Source organism: Triticum aestivum, chromosome 3B (genome assembly GCF_018294505.1).
Source record: "Triticum aestivum cultivar Chinese Spring chromosome 3B, IWGSC CS RefSeq v2.1, whole genome shotgun sequence".
NCBI lineage: Eukaryota > Viridiplantae > Streptophyta > Magnoliopsida > Poales > Poaceae > Triticum > Triticum aestivum.
The window spans coordinates 379,931,882-379,942,684 of record NC_057801.1 but is presented as its reverse complement, the minus strand read 5'-3'; positions in this window follow the sequence as shown (position 1 = coordinate 379,942,684).

The window sequence follows — 10,803 nt, the reverse complement described above, 5'->3', positions numbered from 1 at the left end:
TGGATAGCTAGTCTCTGCTACTTTTCTCCCCCATTATTTCCTCTTTTGACCAAGTCCTAGATTCAGGTAACAAATCTTCCCCCACCCCCACCATCTTTCTTCCCTGTTTGAACCAAGTAGTACTAAATTCGACTGCATGAACTCATTTTACCTCTTAACACTAAAAAATTAGGTGGCTTATGAACAGTCGATCGATCCTATCTATGAGGGGGCCTGAGAAATGGTAAAAGATACAAATGCAGCGACGTCAGGAGCTGGGGAAGTAGAGAAAGGCCGGTTTCGAAGGAAGTTATACCTGAGGGTCGCTGGGATGTCTCTAGGTGGGCGGCGAGAGGCCGGATATGCCCACACAACGACAACCAGGAAGAAGGGGTCGGATGCCCTCCCTATCCGGCGCGGCATGGGAGAGAATGGCAAGGCATGCTGATCAGGACGCGCCGGCAGTGGGTAAGAGTCGCCACTGAGGACGACCGCGTGAACATTGCACCTCCTCACCTTCCCCGCCGGAGAGGATCCGACTGGATCTGTGACCAGTGGTGAGCAGAGAGAGAGTGTGGCCACCACCGTCATGTTTAGATCAGGAGAGTAAGAGACCGTGTGAAGAGAGTAACACTAGCAAGAAAGCGCGTAGGCTCCTGCCTATATAGTGGAGTAGTTTTCTTTTATCTACCGGAGCCGGCTTGACCTCGTCAATGACTGTCGAGAAGTCTTCACTCACGTGCCCCAGAGGCGGAGTTGTCATCATTTTGATCTGAAGCACCAGATTAACATATAACATGAAAAAATGCCACATGACAAGAAACCATAACCTCACTGCCCCAAGGAGAAAACATGAATCCCGGCGGACAAACTAGAGAGGATCGAAGATCAAATTAAAGATAAACTCGTAGAAAAGGGGTCCATCGATAGATGCCCTAATTAACATAGCCGGCTTGACCTAGATGGCAGCCGAGTAGTCCTCGTGCATGTGCCTGCAATGACCAGCGCCTTGGAGGAACTCAGTTGTCGCTGTTTAACCCTCGCAGTGATCAGAAGGACATGACACCTAATATTGCGAGATGACAAGAATTTTTTTTAGCTTTCTCATGAGAACTACAACCCTATACAACGCAGCCTGCACCATATGTAGATGATAGCCAATCTAGTCGTCTGCTGGAGTCTGGTCACATGCTTGGACGAACTGATCTTCCATGTCATGCAGGGATCATTCAGGCACCGACGTCTGTATAACACTGCTCCAGTACTATCGCTCGTCTCTCTCTTCTATTAACTTAGCCGACTTGCGGGGCTAGCGAATGTGCCTATGGTCGGTTCTCAATTGCAGTCCCACATGTGTGTGCAAATGCAATATGATGCGCATTCCATTCGGAGAGCGGTGTGCCAGACCGACCGACCGTCTGGGGTGCGATGCGAACATGACGAGCGTGTTGTATACATGTGTACTGCCATTTTCTTGAGGCTTTTCTCCATGGCACAACCCATGGATACAAAATTATATTTAAAAGTTGAGGGCATGGCTTTTCCCGTGCGATAGGTGGGGCAGTTCCACCTAGTCGGTTTGACAGAGAGGTGAGAAGACAAGGGAGTAGGCTGCTGCAAACATAGGGCTGTGTGATTTGATGGTGAGTTACTGCTGGACAGGTGGGGCCCCGTGATTTGACTTGCCATTATCATTTTAACTGCGGCGCTCTGACCGGCGTGAGTCTCCCGATTCCTGACCACCTCCATGGTATACAGGTGCTAAGTACTATACTCCTAACTCCTTTTGGCAAATGCAATAAATACTACTCCGTCTCTCTTAGTTTACAAGGCATGCGCGTGCCCCTGGGTCATCAATTTGACCAACCTAATAGAAGCCATATATTACAAAAAAACATACCATTATTAACTTCAGATGTTCTATTTTCAAATGGTAATTTTTGTGTTATATAGTTTATATTACGATGATAAAATTAAACCTAGGTATACACGCAGGAGTTGTAAACTAAAATAGTCGGAGTACGAAGAAAGAGATAGAGAGAGGTAAAAAAATTACTCTTATAGCCAACCTTACAACTAACCTTATTGTATGAGTGACTAAGTGATGACTATGTATGACATGCCAACATCGGATAGCCTAACACACCTGGACGAAGGAAGTAGTTTCATACATGCGAAGTAGGCAAAAAATGCTCATTTATAGCTGTCCGAAATCTCCAAGGGGGCGACCACGCGAGTGAGGCGACGGTCGTGGTAGGCGCGACTATGATACGGGCTGCTGACAGCCCTTGGATCTGAGATCGAACGGTCGCATACTAAGTTGCTGAAAATTTGCAGAATAACCCTCCAAGATAGGATATTCACCCATACGTCTAGAATCACGCCATGCAACCGTTTGATCTCGGATCCAAGGGCTCTCGAAAGCCCGTACCATGGGAGCATGGAAAGCTTCGTATCACCTGTAATTTTCCCGACGCTTGACGTGCGAACACGCAGATGCATGAAGCCATTTAATTGGGCGTCTAGTAGACATGACATCTAATTGGGCCCCCATAGTACTGTGCATGAATTCACTTATCAACCGGGCAAGACACTACCCTGCCGTTCGCACGCCCCACTCAGCATTTTTACAATCGGAAAACCGTGAGCAGTTCGCTCCTACTCGTCCCCGACCGTCCTTTAACATTACGGCAGTTTGCTCCTAGTCATCCCGTCCTTTCACATTACAGCAGTTCCACTAATCCTAACCCTCCTCCCAAATCCATGGCGTCCCAAATCTCCATGATCAGCGGTGAGTACAAGGTTAGAACCATCACCGGCGATGAGTTCGACGTCATCTACACCCGTTCTTCCGCGACGGTGAAAGGATGCTTTGCTCGCTTTAGACGCATGTTTGAAAAGTCAAATGGTGATGAGTGGGTCGCTGGGCTAGATGTTGAGTACACCATAGTCCTAGGAAAAGAGAAGAATCTAACGGAGGAAGAGAAGAAGAAGCCCGTCGTGATCCAGGTTTGCGTGCATAACTTGTGCTTGGTCTACCACACATGCCATGCCGACGTTGAGTGCAAGGATTTTAAGAACTTGCTCGGGGCGGCAAAGTCAAATTCATTTCTGTAGACTTTACGAACAACAAAGAAGTCATGGGTCAGATAGGCCTCGTTGTAGGCTAGCCCTTCAACCTCCAGAGGAATATGTTGGTCTCCTCTTGTCGGCTTTCAATGCTGACCCTGGCAGCAGCCATGGTTGATCCTTTGTATGGTAAACTGACGAAACCTCCACCCAAGTTTCATCTTGCATGGCAATGGAATGTACTAGATAGAGACCACATCAATTACGTTGCAATGGATGCCTACCTTTGTTTCAATATCTATAGGGTTGGATGAAGAGCGAGAACCAAGTTTGCGGTTCAAGCAAAGAAGTATCGACCAAGAGGAAGAGGGACAAGGACAAAGTCGAGCACGTGGATGAGGAGTCCGAGTAAGGTGGTGGTGTGGTTGCTGATGGTGGTTGTAATGCAGTGTCTACCGGATTAGTTGCTTAGTTGAATTTCAGGGTGCTTAGTTTTATTTGAGGGGTGTGTTGTGCTGAGCCCCCAGTAGAACTATGTTATGTTCCTTCTCGTTACTTTAACTCTTCATTATGTACATACTAGTATTTCTTATAGTTCACCTTGTAGTTGTTAGTGCTACCACTCGTTTATTCACATTATATGCGTACAATATATATGGCCAACATCATATAGCCAGCAGTTTAGTTGTCAAAGAATTTCAGGGTGCTTAGTTTTATTTGAGGGGTGTGTTGTGCTGGACACCATTATTGTGACTCAAATCTCTTTTGCCATGTTATAATGACATAAATCTATGGACCAGCATGCCAACTCTCCCACTATCTCATTACAGTACAGTAAAGTGTGGGTCCTACTTGATCCCAACTGCGTTCCTATTTTCCTGTAAAATTATTCGCTTGGTTACTCCTGACAAGCGGGCCCGCACTTATCATTGTGAGATAGAGAGGATCGACATGTGGGTCCAGGATTATTATTGTCATATAACATGGTCAATGGTTTTGACGTGAAAATAACAATGTCTAATGGAATTTTTGAGCAAACATCTAACGGAACGATGGCATGTTTGATATATCTAATTGCAATTTTGAGCAAGCATCTCATGGATCGATGACATTTTTGAGTAGTTGTAATTTCTAATGGCAAAACGGAGTAGTGAGACACAACTAGTGGAATAAATAATAAAAACCAAGAATTAAATAGGTATGCTAATTTCTTTAATAGAATTTAGCACCCCTTTTAAGCACGTAATAGCTTTGTTTAATAGTACTATATGCATAATTTGGCGATGAGCACTCTCTATATGTACCACCTTTTTTGTTTAATTTCATCTTGTTAGTTTTGCTCCATGGCGCAATCCATCGATACTACTACTGCACAAAAGTATACATTTAAAAGGCTAGAGGGCGGGACAGTCTCGCTTGGTTGGTTTCATGAGAGGCGAGGGCCTTTGTGATTTGACGTCTCATTACTGCTGAAAGGCGGGGCCTTGTGATTTGACCGCTTGTATAAATATTGCCGACGACCTGAGGAGGAGCAAAGAACCATGCGGTATACTCAAGTTTGCCATTGGAGTACTAGTATGGCGGAGGAGCATGAAACACGACAGCCCAGTGCGATATGGCGATAAAAATGATCTAATTTTCTAGTCATCGATCCCACGGCGCCGCTCATCATTAGCATTGTTCTATTCATGCCTCGCAGAGAACGTGACACATGCAGCGAAACATCTGAAGCAAAAGAACAAACACAGGAGCAAAAGAAGAAGGAAGATTACCCCCGCCCCCCCAAAAAAAGAAGGAAGACGCACACACAAGTCTAGGGCGTTACTCTCTACTACAGGAAGGGTTGCTGGCCGCGGTGTCGTAACTGCTTCTTCATCGCCTCCACGAGCTCCATCTGCTCACGCATCTCCTCTGCCATCTTCTTCATTCTGTCCATGATGCGGGATTTATCGATGCAAGCCTTCATCATCTCTTCCACGACCGCATTACGTACCTTGACAACAGCCGGGTGATGGATGCTAAGCTTCACCAACTCCTCCTTTTGTTCCATGACGAGGGCATGCAGCATCTTCACCGAGGAACTACTATTCTCATGCGTCTTCTTCCAGCCGATGTTCTCCTCCTTCAGCAGGTCGAGCTCGTGGCGGAGCTTTGCATTGTCCTCCTAAAGTTGCAGGATTTTGCTGGTAGCCTTCCTATCCGAGGCAATGTGTCGGTGTTCTGGGAACGGGGGTCCCCAGACTTGCCTGCGTGCGGCCTGCGGCGTGCCCCACCAGTGGCCCAGTACGGCCCGTCTTCATCAACTAACACTCAAGACCCTCGCGAGGGGCCAACCCTTGCGGGGCGGACGACACAAGGCCCCCTCAAGAGCGGCCTCACCAGGTAGGCTCGCGAGGGAGGTGGAGAGATCAAGGCAAGGGGTACCTCGCGAGGTTCCTATGACGCAAGCCATGACGACCAAGGACAGGCGGGCGCCAGGCGGGCGCCAGGCGGGAGCCAGCCCGCGCAGTGCCCTCGTTTCCCCTTTGGTGCTAAGAGGGCAAGCGCAGGCGTGGAGTACCGAGGCATTAGGCAAAGGTTTCCATATCGGTGCAACAAGACCAAGACCAGCACGACGGTAGGACGGAGGTCATCGTGGAGCCCAAGACGGCGTCACCACCAGCGCCTTTGACAGGCGAAGACCACCTTTAGTCAGAATAGCTTGTACTAGTTGTCCCCTTTCAAATTGGCCGTTGTTGGATCCCTTACGGCTCAATATTTGGGAAGAGGACCAGGGCCTATATAAATAGGGTTAGCCACCACAGTGGAAGGGACAACCGATTCAAATCATCCTCACCCACACAAGTTTGCCAACCACAAGAACACCTCTCCTCAGGAGGCTGTTCTTCCCTTGTACTGTTCATCATCATCCCAAGAGCCAATCCACCACCACCACACACAGGAGTAGGTATTACACCATAATGGTGGCCTGAACCTGTATAAATCTTGTGTCTCTTGTGTTGTGAGTTCATCGAGTTAGCTTAGAGATTGCGGCGAGGCTGAGAGCGTGATTCGGTAGGAGGAAATCTTCATGCGCACCCCACTGTTCGAACCTCAAGGGTTTTGCCGGAACCCGATATCCGACATTTGGCGCGCCAGGTAGGGGTGTGCCGGAGCTTTCCTCCGTCGACCGGTGCTCCGCCAACACCGCGCTTCACCCTCGTGGCGGACATCGTGCTTCCGGCTCCGGCGACTGGCGCTAGCGCTAGGGCCAGGGGGCTCCGAGCCTTGGCCCTCGCTTTATGGCAGGTGTAGTGGCCGCACAAGTTCAAGCCAGAGATGCCTCCGTGCTACGACGGCGCAACGGACCCGGTGGTTTTCCTGCTGACGTACGAGGAGGCTGTCCTCAAGGACGGGGGCGACGGCAAGGTCATGGCCAATAGGCTTCCCATGGCCCTTACTGGCATCCCGCGCGCATGGTTGTTCAACCTGTCGGATTCTTCTATGGCCTCCTGGGAGGAGCTGCGCGACCTCTTCCTCGCCCACTACGCGGTGCCGGCGCCCCCGGTCGTAGTAGCTCTCATGGGCGGCTCGCAGGCGCCACCTTCAGACTGCCACGCCAAGCCGTTCTTTCGCCAAGTCAACACCGCCCTCGCGCGGCAAGGAGCTCCCCCAGGTTGGGTGGCGCCCAAGGCCGACCCGACCTTCGACTCGGAAGATCACCCTATCAACACGCCTGCTCGGGTGCGCTCCCCATGCTCTACACGCCCACCATCTGCCAGGTGGCCGTCACCAAAACCCTCATCGACGACGGTGCCGGCCTCAACATGCTCTGGGTGGAGGCCTTCAGCCTCCTCCATGTACCGCTGGAGCGGCTCCGACCCAGCAAGCCCTTCTCGAGCGTTGGAGGAGGTTCCTCTAGTTCCCTGGGGCAGATCCGCCTTGCTACGTCTTGAGCTTGGGTTTTCCTTGAAGAGGAAAGGGTGATGCAGCAATAGTAGTGTAAGTATTTCCCTCAGTTTTTGAGAACCAAGGTATCAATCCAGTAGGAGGCTCCTCAAAAGTCCCAGGCACCTACACAAACAAACAAAGAACTCGCAACCAACGCAATAAAGGGGTTGTCAATCCCTTCACGGCCACTTGCGAAAGTGAGATCTAATAAAGATAGTATGATAAGATAAATATATATTTGATATTTTATAATATAGATGTGAAATGTAAAGATGCAAATAAAAGTAGATTGAAAGCTTATATGATAAAACATAGACCCGGGGGCCATAGGTTTCACTAGAGGCTTCTCTCAAGATAGCATAAGTATTATGGTGGGTGAACAAATTACTGTCGAGCAATTGATAGAAAAGCGAATAATTATGAGATTATCTAGGCATGATCATGTATATAAGCATCACGTCCGTGACAAGTAGACCGACTCATGTCTGCATCTACTACTATTACTCCACACATCGACCGAATCCTGCCTGCATCTAGAGTATTAAGTTCATAAAGAACAGAGTAATGCATTAAGCAAGATGACATGATGTAGAGGGATAAACTCAAGCAATATGATATAAACCACATCTTTTTATCCTCGATGACAACAATATAATACGTGCCTTGCTGCCCCTGCTGTCACTGGGAAAGGACACTGCAAGAATGAACCCAAAGCTAAGCACTTCTCCCATGGCAAGAAAGATCAATCTAGTAGGCCAAACCAAACTGATAATTCGAAGAGAATTGCAAAGATAACTCAATCAGACATAAAAGAATTCAAAGGAGATTCAAATATTTCTCAAAGATAAACTTGATCATAAACCCGCAATTCATTGGATCTCGAAAAACACACCGCAAAAAGAGTTTACATCAAATAGATCTCCACAAGAGAGGGGGAGAACATTGTATTGAGATCCAAATAGAGAGAAGAAGCCATCTAGCTAATAACTATGGACCCGAAGGTCTGTGGTAAACTACTCACAAATCATCGGAGGGGCTATGGTGTTGATGTAGAAGCCCTCCGTGGTCGATTCCCCCTCCGGCGGAGCACCGGCGAAGGCTCCAAGATGCGATTTCACGGATACAGAAGGTTACGGTGGTGGAAATTGTGTTTCGTTAGCTCCCTGGATGTTTTCGGGGTACGTAGGCTTATATAGGAGGAAGAAGTACGTCGGTGGCCGCCCGAGGGGCCCACGAGACAAGGGGGCGCGCCCTGTAGGGGTGGGCGCGCCCTCCTATCTCGTGGCCGCCTCGCTGCTTCTTGACTTGCACTCCAAGTCCTCTGGTTCACGTTTCTTCCAAAAATCACGCTCCCGAAGGTTTCATTCCGTTTGGACTCGTTTGATATTCCTTTTCTTCGAAATACCAAAATAGGGAAAAAAGCAGCAATACGGGCTGGGCCTCCGGTTAGTAGGTTAGTCCCAAAATTGATATGAATGTGTAGAATAAAGCCCATAAACATCCAAAAGGGGTAATATAATAGCATGGAACAATCAAAAATTATAGATACGTTGGAGACGTATCAAGCATCCCCAAGCTTAATTCCTGCTCGTCCTCGAGTAGGTAAATGATAAAAACAGAATTTTTGATATGGAATGCTACCTAGCATAATTCTCAATGTAATTTTCTTTATTGTGGCATGAATGTTCAGATCCAAATGATTCAAGATAAAAGCTTATAAAACATAAAAATAATAATGCTTCAAAGCATACTAACAAATAACCATGTCCTATCAAAATAGCATAGCCAAAGAAAGCTTATCCCTACAAAATCATATAGTTAGGCCATGCTTCATTTTCATTACACAAAATACTCCCATCATGCACAACCCCGATGACGAGCCGAGCAATTGTTTCATACTTTTTAACGCGCTTCAGCTTTTTTCAACTCTTACGTAACACATGAGCTCAAGCCATGGACACAGCACTAAGGTGGTATAAGGTGGTGGTTGTGAGGACAAAAAGAGGGAGAAGATAGTCTCACATCAACTAGGCGTATCGACGGGCAATGGAGATGCCCATCAATAGATATCAATGTGAGTGAGTAGGGATTGCCATGCAACGGATGCACTAGAGCTATAAATATATGAAAGCTCAACAAAAGAAACTAAGTGGGTGTGCATCCAACTTTCTTGCTCACGAAGACCTAGGGAATTTTGAGGAAGCCCATCATTGGAATATACAAGCCAAGTTCTATAACAAAAAATTCCCACTTAGTATATGAAAGTGACAACATAGGAGACTCTATCGTGAAGATCATGGTGCTACTTTGAAGCACAAGTGTGGAAAAAGAGATAGTAGCATTGTCCCTTCTCTCTTTTTCTCTCATTTTGTTATATTTCTCTTTTCTTCTTCTTTTTTCTTTTTTTTTCTTTTTTTCTTTGGCCTCCCCTTTTTTTGGCCTTTCTCTTATTTTTTCTTCTTCTTTTTCCTTTTTGTAAAGTCCGAAGTCTCATCCTGACTTGTGGGGGAATCATAGCCTTCATCATCCTTTCCTCACTAAGACAATGCTCTAATAATGAACATCATCACACTTTTATTGATTTACAACTCAAGAATTACAACTCAAAGCTAGAACAAGATATGACTCTATATGAATACCTCTGGCGGTGTACCGGGATATGCAATGAATCAAGAGACACATGTATGAAAATTATGAAGGTGGCCTTGCCACAAATACGATGTCAACTACATGATCATGCAAAGAGCAATATGACAATGATGGAACGTGTCATAATAAACAGACGGTGGAAAGTTGCATGGCAATATCTCGGAATGGCTATGGAAATTCCATAATAGGTAGGTATGGTGGCTGTTTTGAGGAAGGTAAATAATGGGTTCATCATACTGGCGAATGTTGCGCGGCACAGTAGAGGCTAGCAAAGTGAAAGGGTGAGTGTGCGTATATCCATGGACTCACATTAGTCATAAAGAACTCATATACTTATTGCAAAAGTCTACTTAGCCCTCGAAGCAAAGTACTACTATGCATGCCCCTAGAGGGATAGATTGGTAGGAAATGACCATCGCTCGTCCCCGACTGCCACTCATAAGGAAGACAATCAAAAGAGAACCTCATGCAACAAATTTGTCACACAACTTTTACCATACGTGCATGCTACGGGACCTGCCAACTTCAACAAAAGTATTTCTCAATTTCATAATTACACACTAACATGACCCTAACATTACTACCTCTATATCTCAAAACAATTATCAAGCACCAAATTGATCATAGCATCCAATTCACTTTCTATGATAATTTTTATTATACCCAACTTGGATGCTCATCATTCTAGGACCAAATTTGTAACCATAGGAAATACCATGCTGTTCTAAAAGACTCTCAAAATAATATAAGTGAAGCATGAGAGACTAGTAATTTCTTCAAAGTTAACCCACCGCCGTGCCCTAAAAGATATAAGTGAAGCACTAGAGCAAAAACTATCAAGCTCAAAAGATATAATTGAAGCACATAGAGTATTCTAGCAAATTCTAATCAAGTGGGATTCTCCCAAAAGGTGTGTACAGCAAGGATGATCGTGGTAAACTAAAAAGCAAAGACTAATATAAAACACGACGCTCCAAGCAAAACACATATCATGTAGCAAATAAAAATATAGCTCCAAGTAAAGTTACCAATGAACGAAGACGAAAGAGGGGATGCCTTCCCGGGGCATCCCCAAGCTTAGGCTTTTTCCTATCCTTGAATATATTGGGGTGCCTTGGGCATCCCCAAGCTTAGGCTCTTGCCACTCCTTATTCCATAGTCCATCAAAGCTCTACC